The sequence below is a fragment of the Pristiophorus japonicus genome, unplaced genomic scaffold (genome assembly GCF_044704955.1).
Source record: "Pristiophorus japonicus isolate sPriJap1 unplaced genomic scaffold, sPriJap1.hap1 HAP1_SCAFFOLD_30, whole genome shotgun sequence".
In the NCBI taxonomy this organism is placed as follows: domain Eukaryota; kingdom Metazoa; phylum Chordata; class Chondrichthyes; family Pristiophoridae; genus Pristiophorus; species Pristiophorus japonicus.
In genome coordinates, this window is record NW_027252779.1 from 3265027 (window position 1) to 3284917 (window position 19891).

Consider the following 19891-nt stretch of genomic DNA (forward strand, 5'->3'; position numbering starts at 1 on the left):
TTGGGTTCAGTTTGGTCAGGTCAAGTTCAGCCGGTAACACACACCATGTGTAGGTCCGTTAAGCACGGTGACAATCAGTGTGCACACGTCCTGTTCAGTATGGTTGCATTCGGTGGGTCAGGTCTCGTTCAGCACGGTTATACTCAGTGTGCATAGGTCCATTTCAGCATGGTTGCCTTCAGCGTGGTCAGGATTCGTTCTTCGGTTACAGCAGTCTGGAGAGGTCCAGTTGAGCATGGCTATATATATCGCCGGGAGGTCCGTTTGAACATGGTCACTTTCCATGAGGAGACGTCCAGTTCAACGCAGTTACAGACATCCAGCATTATTAGAGTCACTTTGGAATTTGCCTATTTCAGCCTGAACCCTTCTGATTTATCCCCAGCTGCACTGCCTGTGTGATCAGTCTCTTTTTTCCGAAACTCTGCCTTCGATGAGCCGCAATTTAATCCAGTTATACTTTGGGAAGCATTGAACTATCGTCCTCATTCCACGACATAACCTTTGAATCATTGCCACCATCTCCATTCCACTCCACGGCTCTTGTCTCAATGTTGGCCTTTGCCGAATGGAGAACTAGTTCAGATTTGCACACCGCCATCAGGGCAGCTGTACCAATGATTCACCAGAATGTTACCGGGCCTTCGTGGGTTATATTGCGCGGGCACTTTACATAGCATATCCCTAAAAAAATGTTCTTTTTCAATGACTATGGGAGTTTTAGGGGTGATTTGAACGATGTGCTTAAAATGTCAAAAGGAATATAGAGATAAATATTTTCCTCGAATAAGAACATAAGAAAAGGAGTAGCAGTGGCCATGCGGGCCTTCTAGCCTGCTGTTCTGTTCAATAAGCTCATGGCTGATCTTTGCAGCTCGGAACCTCGAGCCTGCTAAGCCATTCAATAAGTTCATGGCTGATCTTGTCCATTCGACCCCTCGAGCCAGCTCCACCATTCAATAAAATCATGGTTGTTATTGACCATTCGGCCCCTCGATCCTGCTCTAGTTTCTTGATCTATCCCCATATCGTTTAATTCCCTTTATTCTCAAAATACTATCGTACTCTGTTTTAAATTACTAATCGACTGACCATCCACATCCTCCAGTTTACAGAATTGCACACTTTCACAATCTTCTGAGTGACTCCTTATATCAGTCTTAAATGGCCACCCCTTTACCTGTGATTGTGATCTTTAGTTCTGGAGTGTCGAGCTAAGGGCAACAACCTCTTAACATCTAGCCTGGTCTGTCCTATAAGAATGTTATGTGGTTCAATGAACTCACGTCTTACTCTTCTAAACTCCGATAATTTTGGCCCATTGTGCGCAATCTCTCTTCATAGGACATTCTTTCACGCCAGGAATCAATGTTTTCAACTTACTTTGAAACTGCGTTAAAGCAAGTATATTCTTCCTAAGAAAAGGAGAACAAAATTGTACCAGTGTACCAGGTGTGGTCTCACAAAAGCATTATATAATTGCAATAACTCCTCCTTCCTCAACCCGCTTTCAATCAAAGCTAAAATGGCATTTGCCTTGCTAATTGCTTGCTGTACCTGCATGTTACATTTCTGTGATGCGTGTAAAAGGACAGCTAAATCCAGCTGAATAATATCATGTACTAGTCTCTCACCATTTGAAAAATATTCGATTTTTCTATTTCTTCTTATAAATGTGTCTCTATGTATTGACTATCCTTCATCAGTCAGCTTCTCGCCCTTACAGTTAACCTGTGTATATCAATCTGCTTCCCCTTTGCATCGTTCTCACAGCTTATTTACCGGCATTGCTTTGTATCATCAGTAAACTTGGATATATTACACTCCATACCCTCATTAACGTAATTGACATAGATTATAAATTGCTGAGGCCAATGCGCTGTTCTTAAAGGCACTCCAACAGTAGCACGCAACAATCTCGAAAATGACCCGTTTATTGTTTCTCTGTGGTGTCAATCACTGAACCAATCCTCAATCTATAATATTACATTACATCCAATTCCATGAGTCTTAACCTTGTGTAGTAACCTACTAAGATATTGGAATTAGGAGTAGAAGTAGACCACACGGCCCCAGGAGACTACCCCTCCATTCAATAATATCATGGCTGATCTTCAACCATAACTCCAATTTCCCATGCGATCAGACAATCACATGATTCACCTCGCGTCCAAACATCGATCGAACTGGTCCAGTACTTGATGAATTCAACAATGTGAACATTACCGGTAAGTTAATTATTCAAGGGCTGATGGTGAGCGAAGTTTTGTAATGACACCAAGCGCTGCGGTTTGCTGGATATCTTTAATCCTTTCTCCAAACGCTTATTACCTTATTCTAATCGCTGTCTTGTCAGAAGGCAGATTGAGACCGTCCATGGCCGTTGAAACTCCCGGAAGCCGTGCCATAGAGGAAAGGCCCCGACTGATTGAGAGGGGACCAGCATGCAGGGGCAATAGACGCCTGACAGGAATTTCAATACAATTGACAAAAAATCGTTATCGCCCATTTTGATGCAGTAACAGCGCCTGGTCTTTAAATTTATTGTCTGGTGTTAATTCGTGCCGGCGAAAACAGTATCACTATCAGCACGCCAATAGGCAAAAGGAGTGCTTAATGAAGCAGTGCACACTTCTCTTTGGGCGCTAAAGACGAAAAGCATGGTGCCAACTTCACAGAGCTAATGGGGATGAGGAGAACCTCATCAGACATACTGGCGACAACCGCTTCTTAATGGCCATGTTAAATGATAATGCACTGTCCCATTTCCATGATTGCAGATTGTGGAGTGAGACACAGGCCAACGTGGCAGCTGCAAAAGCAAGACCGCGTATCCATCGTTTTTCCCTGGCCACCCAGGAGGCGGTGGAGAGGTGAGGGACATCATCCACTCCAACACTGGTATGAGGCTAGCACCCAATCATTTCAGGCGAATGTGATGGGAAGTGGCATCCAGCATCAGTAAGGAGCACGATGCCTCGAACTGCGAAACATTGACGAACGAAATTCAAAACCTCACTCGGGTAATGAGAATTAGCACCTTTTTCATCAGACATACCATGGCACCATTTGTACCTCACTGTCTCACACAGTTTAATATCTGCACTACCTGCCCTTTCAATATGTGTATGAGAGCATCTTTCTTCCTTGGTGAAAGCAGATGCAAAGGAATCATTTATTACCACAGCCATACCTTCTGCCTGCTTTCAAATCAGCCTCACCGCCCCCTCTTAGTAGGATTTTAAAGTTTATATGCAAACACGGCGTTTGCAGTATATGTACTTTTCGCTCTTTGCCGCCAAATCCCAGCACTAACAAAGCAACTGTGCGCAGTAATTGACAGCCTTATGCATATCTACCATCCTTCCATAGCGAAACATATATTCAACGAAGCGACGCCCATCTCCAAAACAGATAGCTCAACACTCACTCAACCTTTCTGATTCTTTTTGCAAAGCGAAGCTGGCGCGTAATTGCCAGAAACAGATGTGGGCTGGATGTGCTGGCACAAAATCCTTCATCTGCACTCAAGTGGGAGTGGTTGACATGGGAGAACCAAGTGCCTTGGAGAAAGTGAAAGTATGCTAATTTCCGTTTCATCGTTCATCACCTCACTTACCCCTGGCAGCACAATCCGTTCCCACTTTCCAAGTAACTTTCGTCTATCAAAGCTTGGCTGCCGTCCTGCCCCCTCCCCTGCGCAATACTACACTTTTCTGGCTTTGTGCTTTCAGTTGATGAGCCTGGAATCGCGGAGCCTGTCCGTGAGCTCTCTAGTTCGGCTGAGGCGTGCGAGGGGAATGATACTTCTGAGCCAGTCACAGAGGAGCTAGCGGCCTCTGGCAGTGGGGACCGCACGTGGGTGGAGGAGGCCATATTTGAAGGGTCTTATTTGCGCGAAGCTCCGGGGCCCATCGCAATGCAGAATCGCGACAGGCGAAGGGAAGCTCCAATTTTGAATGCGCGCCTCACTGCTGCTCAACAGGACACAGATGAGAACCCCGACGTGTGGGCTGTGGCCAGACAAACATTGCGGAGACACATCGAGCGTGTGAGCGCATTGGTGCTCGAGAGCTTGGAAGCACTTGCTCTGAGTTTGGAGGAGTCCACCAGAAGCATTGGCGTGCCTCTCACAGATATCAACCCAAAACTTAGCACTTGCCAACGAATGTTGAATTCGATGAGCGATCGTGGGTTTCCCGACCTCATGGCGCGTGCCATGGCTGCTGCAGCAGATAATGAAGCACAGGCCGAAGCAACACAAGCCTTTCGAGCTGTCATGGCGTCAGCACTTGGTGTCACCAATACTCAGTCTGCTCTCATGTAGACTCAGATTGATACCACGCAAGCAGTGACTGCTGCCATCGCCTCTGGTTCCCCAGCAATCCAACGCAGATCTCATGTGGCTGAAGCAATTTGTACTCGAGCACTTTACTCTGGATGCTGAGCTTCAACCCATGGAGAGTCGCGGTTTGTTGGTGGAAATGGAAGGGGCTGTCGACTTTGATGGAGACCGCACTCGGGTTCCCACAACTGCCGCTTCGCTAATACTGCTGCTGCTATCTGAACCCTAACTATGCGCGACGGGTGCCGACCAAGGGGCGGTGGTGCAGTCCGCAGCCGGGCCGACCATTCTGCAGTGGTGCAGGCCCATAGCTGCTCGAAAGCAGCATTCTCGGACATCTGAATTCTCTGTGTCACTGTTGATGTACTGCAATCTCCTGCGGTAAAGAGCAGATGAAACATAGAAACATAGAAACATAGAAAATAGGTGGAGGAGTAGGGCATTCGGCCCTTCTAGCCTGCACCGCAATTCAATGAGTTCATGGCTGAACATTCAACTTCAGTAGCCCATTCCTGCTTTCTCGCCATAACCCTTGATCCCCCTAGTATTAACTTCCCGATGCAGCAGTGAACAACAAATTGGGAGACTGATACGATATCCTCTGCTGCAGCCTGGAAGGAATTGTTATCATCGAAGCTTAGCGCTACTGTCACTTTTATTGCCATGGATAACAGATTCCTGGCCCTGATGTGAGGCGGGAGGTCGGCCTACAGGAGGTGGCACTAACCCTTGCTGAACCTAAGACTTCTTATAGACTGATTCACGGACATATTAATGGAGGAGAATTTTTCCCGCTGATCCAGGATGTAGGCATGGTGTAAGTCATCTGTTAAGACCTCTACACTTGCTCCTCATGCCTCGCTCCACATTGGCCATATTCTCAAATTGCAGAAGGCGGCGGAACCTACGGAATCGTTTCAGCAGTTAAAAGTGAACTGCCAGCATAGAAACATAGAAAATAGGTGCAGGAGTAGGCCATTCGGCACTTCTAGCCTGCACCGCAATTCAATGAGTTCATGGCTGAACATTCAACTTCAGTACCCCATTCCTGCTTTCTCGCCATACCCCTTGATCCCCCTAGTAGTAAGGACCTCATCTAACTCCTTTTTGACTATATTTAGTGAATTGGCCTCAACAACTTCTGTGGTAGAGAATTCCACAGGTTCACCACTCTCTGGGTGAAGAAGTTCCTCCGCATCTCGGTCCTAAATGGCTTACCCCTTATCCTGAGACTGTGACCTCTGGTTCTGGACTTCCCCAACATTGGGAACATTCTTCCTGCATCTAAGCTGTCTGGCCCCGTCAGATTTTTAAACGTTTCTATGAGGTCCCCTCTCATTCTTCTGAACTCCAGCGAATACAAGCCCAGTTGATCCAGTCTTTCTTGATAGGTCAGTCCCGCCATCCCGGGAATCAGCATCTCCCCATCACCGACCAAAGGATGCGATGAAAATGGGTAGGCAATTTGTAAGCAAAAGAACTAACGAGCAACAATTAGGCAAGAGCTACAAATTGTGCTACCTTAATACATTGCACTAACTCTGACCTCTCACTGTCCCGGCTCTTTTTCCCTTTAAATAGCACCAACCAGAGGATGGAGCGCGTGCTTTCTCTGGCGACATTTGCGCAAGGCAGTCAGTCGAGGAGGCGGGAACTTGGAGCAGCACGAATCCGGGTCGGCGAGAGGCCTTTTAAGGCCAGCGGGAGTCGAGCAGTTCGAGCAGTCAGTCGAGGAGGCGGGAGCATGGAGCAGCGCGAGTCCGGGGTCGGCGAGAGGCCTATAAAGGCCAGCGGGAGTCGAGCAGTTCGAGCAGTCAGTCTAGGAGGCGGGAGCTCGGAGCCGCGCGAGTCCGAGGTCGGCGAGAGGCGTGCCGGTGCAGCTACAGGGAGAAGGCACAGAAAGAAACAAAGGTGACGTCACAGCCTAGGGGGTAACTGATTGGCTGGTGATTGGTGAGTAGTTTTTCTTTTTCTTCTTATATTAGTCAGTAACTTTTAACATTGTTGTTGCCAATTTAAGGGTATCTAAGTGTTAATTCATGGCAGGAGAGCTCGTTCGGGTGTTATGCTCCTCCTGTACCATGTGGGAACTCAGGGACTGACGCCGACGTGTGCGGGAAGTGTGTCCACCTCCAGCTCCTGACTGGCCGCGTTGCGGAGTTGGAGCTGAGGGTGGATTCACTCTGGAGCATCCACGATGCTGAGAATGACGTGAGTATCACGTGTAGCGAGTTGGTCTTACCGCAGGGAAAGGGTCCACAGCCAGCGAGGGAATGGAAGACCAGCAGGAAGAGTAGTGCAAGGAAGGTAGTGCAGGGGTCCCCTGCGGTCATCCCCCTGCAAAACAGATACACTGCTTTGAGTACTGTTGAGGTGGATGACTCATCAGGGGAGGGCAGCAGCAGCCAAGTTCATGACACCGTGGCTGGCTCTGTTGCACAGGAGGGCAGGAAAAAGAGTGGGAGAGCAATAGTGATCGGGGATTCAATGGTGAGGGGAATAGATAGGCGTTTCTGCGGCCGCGACCGAGACTCCAGGATGGTATGTTGCCTCCCTGGTGCAAGTGTCAAGGATGTCTCGGAGCGGGTGCAGGACATTCTGAAATGGGAGGGAGAACAGCCAGTTGTCGTGGTGCACATTGGTACCAACGACATAGGTAAAAAAAGGGATGAGGTCCTACGAAACGAATTTAAGGAGCTAGGAGCTAAATTAAAAAGTAGGAGCTCAAAAGTAGTAATCTCGGGATTGCTACCAGTGCCACGTGATAGTCAGAGTAGGAATCGCAGGATAGCGCAGATGAATACGTGGCTTGAGCAGTGATGCAGCAGGGAGTGATTCAAATTCCTCGGGCATTGGGACCGGTTCTGGGGGAGGTGGGATCAGTACAAACCGGACGGTCGGCACCCGGGCAGGACCGGAACCAATGTCCTAGGGGGAGTGTTTGCTAGTGCTGTTGGGGAGGATTTAATCTAATATGGCAGGGGGATGGGAATCAATGCAGGGAGACAGAGGGAAACAAAAAGGAGGCAAAAGCAAAAGACAGAAAGGAGATGAGGAAAAGTGGTCGCGGAGAAACCCAAGGCAAAGAACAAAAAGGGCCACTGTTCAGCAAAATTGTAAAAGGACAAGGGTGTTAAAAAAACAAGCCTGAAGGCTTTGTATCTTAATGCAAGGAGTATCCGCAATAAGGTGGATGAATTAACTGTGCAAATAGATGTTAATAAATATGATGTGATTGGGATTACGGAGACGTGGCTCGAGGATGATCAGTGCTGGGAACTCAACATTCAGGGGTATTCGACATTCAGGAAGGATAGAGTAAAGGGAAAAGGAGGTGGGGTAGCATTGTTGGTTAAGGAGGAGATTAATGCAATAGTTAGGAAAGACATTAGCATGGATGATGTGGAATCTATATGGGTAGAGCTGCAGAACACCAAAGGGCAAAAAACTTTAGTAGGAGTTGTGTACAGACCTCCAAACACTAATAGGGATGTTGGGGAGGGCATCAAACAGGAAATTAGGGGTGCATGCAATAAAGGTGTAGCTGTTATAATGGGTGACTTTAATATGCACATAGATTGGGCTAGCCAAACTGGAAGCAATACGGTGGAGCAGGATTTCCTCGAGTGCATAAGGGATGGTTTCCTAGACCAGTATGTTGAGGAACCAACGAGGGGGGAGGCCATCTTAGACTGGGTGTTGTGTAATGAGAGAGGATTAATTAGCAATCTCATTGTGCGAGGCCCTTTGGGGAAGAGTGACTATAATATGGTGGAATTCTGCATTAGGATGGAGAAAGAAACAGTAAATTCAGAGACCATGGTCCAGAACTTAAAGAAGGGTAACTTTGAAGGTATGAGGCGTGAATTGGCGAGGATAGGTTGGCGAATGATACTTAGGGCGTTGACTGTGGATGGGCAATGGCAGACATTTAGACACCGCATGGATGAATTACAACAATTGTACATTCCTGTCTGGCGTAAAAATAAAAAAGGGAAGGTGGCTCAACCGTGGCTATCGAGGGAACTCAGGGATAGTATTAAAGCCAAGGAAGTGGCATACAAATTGGCCAGAAATAGCAGCGAACCCGGGGACTGGGAGAAATTTAGAACTCAGCAGAGGAGGATAAAGGGTTTGATTAGGGCAGGGAAAATGGAGTACGAGAAGAAGCTTGCAGGGAACATTAAGGTGGATTGCAAAAGTTTCTATAGGTATGTAAAGAGAAAAAGGTTAGTAAAGACAAACGTAGGTCCCCTGCAGTCAGAATCAGGGGAAGTCATAACGGGGAACAAAGAAATGGCTGACCAATTGAACAAGTACTTTGGTTCGGTATTCACTATGGACGATACAAACAACCTTCCGGATATAAAAGGGGTCAGAGGGTCTAGTAAGGAGGGGGAATTGAGGGAAATTTTTATTAGTCGGGAAATTGTGTTGGGGAAATTGATGGGATTGAAGGCCGATAAATCCCCAGGGCCTGATGGACTGCATCCCAGAGTACTTAAGGAGATGGCCTTGGAAATAGCGGATGCATTGACAGTCATTTTCCAACATTCCATTGACTCTGGATCAGTTCCTATGGAGTGGAGGGTAGCCAATGTAACCCCACTTTTTAAAAAAGGAGGGAGAGAGAAAACAGGGAATATAGACCGGTCAGCCTGATCTCAGTAATGGGTAAAATGATGGAATCAATTATTGAGGATGTCATAGCAGTGCATCTGGTAAATGGTGACATGATAGGTGCAAGTCAGCATGGATTTGTGAAAGGGAAGTCATGCTTGACAAATCTTCTGGAATTTTTTGAGGATGTTTCCAGTAAAGTGGACAAAGGAGAACCAGTTGATGTGGTATATTTGGACTTTCAGAAGGCTTTCGACAAGGTCCCACACAAGAGATTAATGTGCAAAGTTAAAGCACATGGGATTGGGGGTGGTGTGCTGACGTGGATTGAGAACTGGTTGTCAGACAGGAAGCAAAGAGTCGGAGTAAACGGGTACTTTTCAGAATGGCAGGCAGTGACTAGTGGGGTGCCGCAAGGTTTTGTGCTGGGGCCCCAGCTGTTTACATTGTACATTAATGATTTAGACGAGGGGATTAAATGCAGTATCTCCAAATTTGCGGATGACACTAAGTTGGGTGGCAGTGTGAGCTGCGAGGAGGATGCTAATAGGCTGCAGAGTGACTTGGATAGGTTGGGGGAGTGGGCAAATACATGGCAGATGAAGTATAATGTGGATAAATGTGAGGTTATCCACTTTGGTGGTAAAAACAGAGAGACAGACTATTATCTGAATGGTGACAGATTAGGAAAAGGGAAGGTGCAACGAGACCTGGGTGTCATGGTACATCAGTCATTGAAGGTTAGCATGCAGGTACAGCAGGCGGTTAAGAAAGCAAATGGCATGTTGGCCTTCATAGCGAGGGGATTTGAATACAGGGGCAGGGAGGTGTTGCTACAGTTGTACAGGGCCTTGGTGAGGCCCTGGAGTATTGTGTACAGTTTTGGTCTCCTAACTTGAGGATGGTCATTCTTGCTATTGAGGGAGTGCAGCGAAGATTCACCAGACTGATTCCCGGGATGGTGGCACTGACCTATCAAGATAGACTGGATCAACTGGGCTTGTATTCACTGGAGTTCAGAAGAATGAGAGGGGACCTCATAGAAACGTTTAAAATTCTGACGGGTTTAGACAGGTTAGATGCAGGAAGAATGTTCCCAATGTTGGGGAAGTCCAGAACCAGGGGTCACAGTCTGAGGATAAGGGGTAATCCATTTAGGACCGAGATGAGTAGAAACTTCTTCACCCAGAGAGTGGTGAACCTGTGGAATTCTCTCCCACAGAAAGTAGTTGAGGCCAATTCACTAAATATATTCAAAAGGGAGTTAGATGAAGTCCTTACTACTCGGGGGATCAAGGGTTATGGCGAGAAAGCAGGAAGGTGGTACTGAAGTTTCATGTTCAGCCATGAACTCATTGAATGTCGGTGCAGGCTAGAAGGGCTGAATGGCCTGCTCCTGCACCTATTTTCTATGTTTCTATGTTTCTATGAGGCAAAAAAATGCAGGTCTTTTCCCAGGCACGAGCATGGCATGGCACATGTCCCGATGTCTTGATCTGACTGGCGTGAAAGGGCGCAGCGAAAATTCAGCTGAAGTTTGTAAGCGGCGCAAAAATCGCTGTGCTCTGTTGAAAACATATTAGCGGCTCCTTGGCGTCCCGTCCCTGCGTTATCGGGTGACGCATACCAACTGAATCTCTCGCCATATAGGTTCAGAATTTAATGGCGTGATTTTCCAATTAAACATGCATTTTTGGAGCTGTGTTTTCGTTTGTAATGTATATCTTCCTGAATAATGCGGGAAACACTTAAATATTTTAAGGCCATTTTTATATTCTCGCCCTTTGTAAGATCAACTGCATTAACGGTCGCATGAGGGCAATTAAATCACTATTTCCCCCTTTCAAGTTGAGACGATTCGAATTATCAATGCTGAGACCCAATTTTAGATTACTGCGAGAGTTATCTTCATGCTTGTTTGTTCACATCTAGTTTTAAAGTTTTCACTTTATTATATAATCCTATAGAGCACGGACGAGTGACATTCGGCCCGCCGAGCCTGTGCCAACACTCAGCTGGGCATACTCCCCCGACCTTTCTCCGAAGCCCTGCATTTCTTTTCCTTCAGATACTTTTCCCCTTTTAAATAGAAGATTGAATCTTCCTCCACCATACTTTCAGGCAATGCTTCACAGATCATAATCAGTCGCTGCTGAAAAAGTATTTTCTTCAATCGCATTTGTTTGTTTTGCCAATCCACTTCAATTGTTGCCCTCTGGTTCTCGAACTGTCTGCCAATGGTCTGTAACTACTATCTCAATCTATTTGCCCATGCCCGTCACGATATTGAACTCCTCGATAAAGTCTCCAATCCATCTTCTCTACACCAAGGAAAGCAACCCCAACTTCTCCATTGTAACAAAATAACTGATGTCCCTTATTCTTAATATCCAAAAAACCTTCACTTCCTTCCTAAAGTGCGGTGCCCAGAATTCGACGAAGTGCAACAATTGGGGCTGAACCTGCTCCTCGTACTGTACTTATGAATCTTTTTCGAGTATGATAACCTTTACCTGCCCTATATTGTCTGAATGGACTACTATTCATTTTTCCACGCTCCGTATCTATAACGGGGACCAAGGGTCTCACGAGAAGGAGGAACTGAAGGAATTCCTTTCTAGGCAGGAAATTGTTTTAAGGAAATTGATGGGATTGGATGCCAATACATCCCACGGGCCTGATAGTCATTATCCCAGTGTATTAGGGAAGTGGTCCTAGAAATAGTGGATGCATTGGTGGTCATTTTCCAAAATTCCATAGATTCTGGATCAGTTCCTATGGATTGCAGGGTAGCTAATATAACCCCACATTTTAAAAAAAGGAGGGAGAGAGAAAAAAGGGAATTATATGCCGGTTAGTCTGCGATCGGTAGTGGGGGAAATGGTGGAATCAATTGTTAAATATGTAATAGCAGTCCATTTGGAAAGCACTGACAGTATCGGTCCAAGTCAGCATGGATTTATCAATGGGAAATCATGCTTGAAAAATGTTCTAGAAAAATTTGAGGATGTAACTATTAGAGTGGACAAGGGAGAACCATTGGGTGTGCTGTATTTGGACATTCAGAAGTCTTTTGACAAGTTTCCACAAAAGAGATTCGTGTGCGCAAGTAAAGCACATGGTATTTGGGTAATATCTTGACGGACAGAGAACTGGTTGGCAGACAGGAAGAAAAGAGTAGGAATTAAAGGATCCTTTTCAGAATGGAAGGCATTGATCACGCAGCCATGTGTGAACGCTGTGCAGATGTGGATTGGGTCTGGGATGGATCGGTTGAGAAGCATCATGGCCTGCATGTCGTCGTGGAGTAGGTGGAGGATGGTGATGGACGTTTGGGGGCATCCGAAACGTATTTACTGAGGCGTACGAAAGCATGGGCCTTACGCGAAATATTCGTAAGACAATGGTCCTCCAGCAGCCTGTCCTCACCGCACAGCACTGCCCCCCAATCATCAAGATCCACGGCGGGGACCTGGACAACATGTACCCCTTCCCATATCTCGGCAGCCTCTTATCAACAAGAGCAGGCATCGACGACGAGATCCAACACTGCCTCCAGTGCGCCAGTGCAGCCGTCGGCCGCATGAGGAAAAGAGTGTTTGATGAACAGTCTCTCACAACTACCACCACGCTCATGGTCTACAGGGTTGCAATAAACCCTCCCCTCCTGTATGGCTCAGAGACTTGGACCATGTGCAGTAGACACCTCAAGTTTCTGGACAAATATCACCAACGATGTCTCTGCAAGATCCTGCAAATCCCCTGGTAGGATAAGCGCACCGACATCAGCGTCCTCATTCAGGCTAACATCCCCAGCATTGAGGCACTGACCACATTAGATCAGCTCCGCTGGGCAGGTCACATAGTTCACATGCAAGACACGAGATTCCCAAAGCAAGTGCTCTACACGGAGCTACTTCACAGCAAACGAGCCAAAGGTGGGCAGCGGAAACGCTGCAAGGACAACCTCAAAGCCTCCCTGATAAAGTGCAACATCACCATTGACACTTGGGAGTCCCTGGCCCAAGACCGCCCTAAGTGAAGGAAGTGTATCCTAGAGGGCGCTGAGCACATTGAGTCTCAACGCCGTAAGCATGCAGAAATCAAGCATAGACAGCGGAAAGAACGAGCTGCAAACCAGTCCCACCCACGCCATCCCTCAAGGAATATCTGTCCCACGTGTGAGAGAGTCTGTGGCCCTCATATTGGACTGCTCAGCCACCAAAGAACTCACTTCTGGAGTCGAAGCAAGTCTTCTGCAATTCCGAGGAACTGCCTGTGATGATGATGATGATTATCAAGGTAATGACACGTTGAGGTGTTTGAAATTATGAGGGCCCAGATTTAGTGGATATAAAACGCCTTCTTCGCAGAGCAGATGGGTCAATATCCAGGGGGCATAAATTGAAAGTAATTGGTAGAATGTTTAGAGGGGATTGGACGTGAAATTTCTTCAGCCAGAGGGGTGTGGGCGTCTGTATCTCACTGCCTGAACGGGTGGCAGAGACAGGAATCATCACCACAGTAAAAAAAAATTTGGATGTGCACTTGAAATGCCGCAGCCTGCTGGGTTACGCACCTATAGCTGGAAAGTTCGATTCGGCTGCTGAGCCTTTTGTTAGCCGGCATGGACACAATATGCCGAAATGGTCTCCTTCCGTGGTGTAAACTTCTTTGATTCTATGATTCTGGACAACAGCCGAATTGATAGTGACCGTCACACAGGTCCAGAACGTGCTATACAGTGTGCACGCAGGACAACTTGACCACGGACATGTGGTTTGATTATGGTTGAATAACGCATTGGGTGGCAAACACCAACATGTTGACCATAAGCCATGATACGTAAAATTATAAACATACCTTTCAAAAGGCTGTGCACGCAGATCATTTGAGCCATGCAGCTTCCAAACGAAGTGGTCTTAGCCAGAAATTCTATGTTCACTAATAGATTCGGTACACTGACTGTGATGTAACACTATTTTCAATAATATATTCAGTACACTGACTGTGATGTAACACTATTATAACTAATATATTCAGCTAACTGACTCTGATGTAACACTACGTTCACTAATATATTCAGTAAACTGACTGTGATGTAACACTATATTCACTAATATATTCAGTTCACTGACTGTGATACAACAATAGTTTCACTAATATAGTCCGTACACTGACATTGATATATCACTAAATCCACTAATATATTGAGCAAACTGACTGTGATATTACACTATTTTCACTCCTATATTCAGCTAAATGACTGTGATGTAACACTATGATCATTAATATATTTGGCAAACTGACTGTGATGTAACACTACGTTCACTAATATATTCAGCAAACTGACTGTGATGTACACTATTTTCACTAATATATACAGAAAACTTACTGTGATGCAACACTGTTCATTAATATATTTAGCAAACTGTCTGTGATGGAACACTACGTTCACTAATATATTCAGTTCAATGACAGTGATGTAACACTATGTCCACTAATATATTCAGCAAACTGACTGTGATGTAACAATATGTCCACAACTATAATTGGTACGCTGAATGTGAAAAAACAAATAACCACCGCCACGAGGAGACAGATTAACAAGTACATGTGATTGTGCAGTGGCTGCTCTGCCTGAATAACCAATATAATGGAGCTATTACCGACAATCGCAATGATGTAAGTGGATCAAAACAGTCCGAAAAACAGATGTAAGTTTTGAGTGGAATTCATAAAATTGGACAGATCGAAATCAGCTGAGCGGGAGACTGAGATTGAGGGTGGGGCGGCGGGAGACTGAGTATGGAGGCGGGGAAATGGCGTGTTGACATCACGGTGGGATATTGTGAATGGCGGAGAGCCATGATGTGGTGAGGGTGGGGGAGATTTTGAGATTGGGGAGGGGGGTCGCTTCATGATGTAGGGAGGGAAGCCACCGGGGCAGTAGTCTGTGAGTTTGGGGGGGGGGCGGCGATGGTGTGGGGAGGCGGGAGTATGGAGGGGTGGATGGTGTGTGAGCAGCACGATGGGTTACCGTGAGATTGCGGAAGGCCATGATGTGGTGAGCAGGCAGGAGATGGCGAGATTTGTGGAGGAGGGATACTGTGATTATGGAATCATGCTTTGGGGAGTGGGTGAGACTGATATTGGGGTAACATTCTGTGCACAGGGGGAGACAGTAAGATTGGGGTAAAATGTTGTGGGCAGTGGGAGACTTTGAGATTGGGGTAACATGGAAAAGCGAGGGAGACTGTGAGATGGGCTTAACATGGTCTGGGCAGGGGCGAGACTGCGAGATTGGGGTAAGATGGTGTGGGCATGTGGGAGAATGTGAGATTGAGGAGTCATGTAGGGAAGGAGATAATTTCGGATTGGGGTTCATGCTGTGTGGGCGGGAAGAATGTGGGATTGGGTTCATGGTGTGGGGAGGGAGAAACTTTGGGATTGGGGGGTCATGGTGCAGGGAGATGGGGAGACTGTATGATGGTGGTCATGTGGGGAAGGGGAGACTTTGGGATTGGGGGTCATGTTGTGTGGAGGGGAAGTTTGGGAGATTGGGGAAACATGGTGTAGGGAGGGGAATCTTTGGGATTGGGTTCATGGTGTGGGAAGGGGAAGATTGTTGGAATGTGGTTCATTTGGGGAACGGGATATTTTGGGATTGGTGATCATGGTGTGTGGAGGGGAAGACTGTGAGATTGGGGTAATATCGTGGGGGGAGGGGAAACTGTGGGATTGAGGTTCATGTTCTGGGGAGGGCGAGACTGTGTTATTGGGGGTCATTGTATTTGGAGGGGTGACTGTGGGATTGGGGTGTCATGTTTTGGGCAGTGGAAGTACTGTAGGATTGGTTTCATGTTGTGAGGAGGGGAAGATTTTGGGATTGGGGATTAATGATGTGGGGAGGGGAGACTTTGGGATTGGGTTCATGGTGTGGAGAGTGGTGACTGTGGGATTGGGTTCATGATGTGGGCAGGGGGAGACTGGTATTGTGAGTCATGATGTGGGGAGGGGCGACTGTGGGATTGGGTGGTCATGGTTTAGTGAAGGTGAGACTGTGGCATTTGGGTGGAATGTTGTTCGGATAGGGCAAACTGTGAAATTGTGGGTGCATGTTGCGAGGATGGGTGGGAGAGTGGGAAATTGGGGAGGCAAGTTGTGGTAATGGGTGTGAGAGTGTGTGATTGAGGATCACAGTGTCGGGGCGGACTGTGAGATCGGGGGGCTATGGTGTGGGGACAGAGGGGAGACTATGAAATTGGGGTTCACATTCTGGGGGTGGACAGTGAGATTGGGATTGGGGTCAAGGTGTGGGAGAAGAGAGGCTTTGATATTGGAGGGAAAAAGTGAGGTGAGGGGGCGACAAAGATTTTGTGGGTCATGGTGTGGGGAGTGGGGAATACTGTGAGATTGGAGGGTTCATGGTGTGGGGATGGGGGAGACCGTGAGATTTCGGGGGGAGCATTTTGTGGGGAGGGGGGTGATAGTGAGATTGGTGTTGTTATGGTGTGGGGAGGGTTGAGACTGTGAGATGGGTGGTGGGGTCCTAGTGTGGGGAGCTTGCTCGACTCTACAATTGTGCTGCCATGGTTACATATGAAACAACAATGGTACATTTTAAAAACCGTATTAATTTATTTGGGATATCCCGAGGATGCAATAGGCTCTATGTATATATGAATATGTGTGTGTCTGTTTTTCTATCCTTTTTCAAACAAACGTTTGGAGGCGGGTCAGCGATTAATTTCTAAATCTCCGTGACAGCGCCCTCTTGCAAAAGCGAACATCTCAGGTTCGATCAGAAAAACATTATTTATTTGTAATACTAATCACAGGCAGCAAATGATTGCATATTAAGATCGGAGTACGAACTTTACAACTGCTTGACAAAGGATATTTACCGTGCACTTCCGAGCAACGGTACACCAGATGCATTTTTCAATGGCCCACAATCTCGTTGAACAATGTTCCACGAAGCCGCATGATGTGCTATGGTTCTTCAAGTTAGAAAGATTCAGAAATAGACCAGCGGATTATACCATAATATAATTGAACTATTATTTACGTTTACATAAAAAAATATTTCCGTTTACGTTTTCGCTAAATAAATATAATTTCTGGAATTTTGCGATGGGGAAGGACGGCAAACTGTCGGTTTTGAATAGACAATTAAAAACATCCGGTAGAACGATGCATTCAGAGGGGAATTGACAGGTCAGAGAGGACTAATGTCCATAGAGGAGAATGTACAAGTCAGATAGAACTACTGTACACAGAGGAGAGGGGAATGGGCATGTCAGATAGTACTAGTGTACAGAGAGGGGAATGTACATTTCAGAGAGAACTGCTATACATAGAGGGGAATGGACAGTTCAGATCGTACTACTGTACACAGAGGAGTTTGGACAGGTCATATAGAATTCTTGTAAACAGAGGGGAATGTGCAGGTTCGACAGAACTACTGCTCACAGAGGAGAATGGACAGATCAGTTATAATGCCTGCACAGATAGAGAGAGAGAGTGTGTGGTGAACTGATGTTAGACGAAAATACACCACATGGTACTGAGAGGTTTAAGCTCATTTGTTGTGAAATAAATTGCGCTGAATTAGATCACTGAATGTAAGTTTGCTGGTAACTTTTACCGCTCCAACTGCTCCAGGGTGAGACACGCATTATCAAGCGGAATAGCGAATGTACAATTGAATTTATTTTCTGCTATACCTCGCCTATTGACATGCATAGCAGGCCATGGATTAGGTATCGATTGGTGTCGTGAAATAAGCAGATCCCAGCATGCTCCACAGCCCAATGCAGCAGTGATTTCAGGGTTTGTACCGGGGTCAGAATCTGATCTGCTCACTGTTGGTCACATTCTCGCCATTCTCTCACTTTCCGCTTACCGTTAAGCTGCCCGCTCATTCACCTGCTGCTATGCAGTTCCGAATCCTATCGCTATCCCTGACCTGAATACAGGTTGTGTACTCGCACTCGATGAGACACGATCAATGGATGGAACAGAACAGAGCGAGAGTGGGTGGACTGGAAACGGCCGAACCATTTACAGAATCAGAACATTACTTGTAAACACACTTTACTGCGGTTATGAAGATATCCATATAAAGACCATGGCCGCTGAGGCATTGCCAGATCCGGGCTCCACATTCAATGTCCCAAAGTTCATGTATCCAGAGATAGAATATACTCCAGACCACATTGAACGTCCGACAGACCCTATATCCAGAGGGAGATTATATTCCGGGTGCACATTCAATGTCACACAGTCCCGGAAACCAGCGGGTGATTATATTCCTGACCCACATTCAGTGTCCCACAGTCAATGTCTCCAGCGGCAAATCACATTCCGGGCCAACATTCAATGTGTGACAGTTCCTGTACCCAGCGGGACATTACATTCCCAGGACACATTCAATGACACACAGTTGCTGTTTCAATCGGAAGATTACAATCCTGGGCCACATTCAATGCTCCACTCTCCCTGTGTCCAGCGGGTAATTATATACCGTCTCAAAATCAATGACCTGCAGTCTTAGTATCCAGCGGGAGATTATATATTCCAGACCCACATTCAATGTCACACAGACCCTGTATCCAGAGAGAGATTATGTGCCCGACCCACATTCAATGTCCCGCAGTCCCTCTTTTCAGCGCGAGATTAGATTGCGGGTCCCTCTTTTTTAATTAAGCTATTGTCGGATTTTCCTCATAAAACGTTATTTTTGTCTAATCTTATGCAGAAACAAGAAGTACTGATGGCTAATAATCTGCATAATATGCATCACAGGAACAAATCTCACCACTTTGTTCCTGCCTTGGCGGAGAAGGTAATCCATCAGCCACCTACCATGCAGGAAGGTGACGGGGAGGCGGGAGGGCATTTTATACACTTGTCGTATCAGCCGTGTGTCGGGGGGGAGTGGGAAGTGGGGCGGGGGGTTCTGAGCTCTTCACCGGGGGATCGGCTAATGAGGGCAATGGTTGTTTTTCTCAGTCTTAACGTTTGTCCGGCCACTGTGCATTCTGGGGGAGGAGGGTGGGGGACAATCTGTTGGTTTGATCAGGAACCTAACCACTGTCCCGCGAATGGGGAAGAGGGGAGGAATTATGTTGGTGTGATTAGGGCACTACTCACTTTCAAGCGACTGTGCTTTCCTTGGCGTGGGGGTGGGTGGATCCGCTGTTGGCATAATGAGGGTCCTAATCATTGACCCGAGAACGGATTGCTAGTGGATGGATGAGGATCCGGGGTCTGGGCTGTCCTGCAGATGGGGGAGAACGAGAACAGGTGTAAATGTGATCAGGGACCTAATCACTGTCCTCGGACTGTGCTGTCTGGGGGTGGGTTGAACATGCTCTTGGAGTGAGCATGGCCCTAATCAGTGTCCCAGGAATGGGCTGTGCATTTGAAGGGGATGAGAGGCGGTACCTGCTCTTGGTGTGGTGAGGACCGTAATCAACCTCTCTTGACTGGGCTGACCATGTGGGGGGAGGTGGACAGTTGTTATGACCAGCCCAGTAATCACTGTCCCGGGACTGGGCTGTCCAGTGGGGGGAGTGGGGGTGGAGAAGGGTGAATGGGGAACTGTTGATGTTACCAGCGCACTAATCACTGTCCAGGTACTGACTGTTCGGGTCCGGCAACTTCCTAATCCAAGGTCAGTTATGTTCACCAGCAATTTGTGGTCTACTACTCCTGTGGAGGGGAGATGTTCCACGTACGAATTTGTACCGGGCACTGCTTGCTAATAAGGAGGTGACGATCGGTATACTTTTCATTATTTGCATCAACTCTCAGCGTAACTCACTGCAGTGACGAGATCGGTGAGACCCTCATTTCGGAGTGGATAAATCCGCTGTTACTTCCACTCGCTACTATTCAGTTTTAAGGATATTTTGTGAG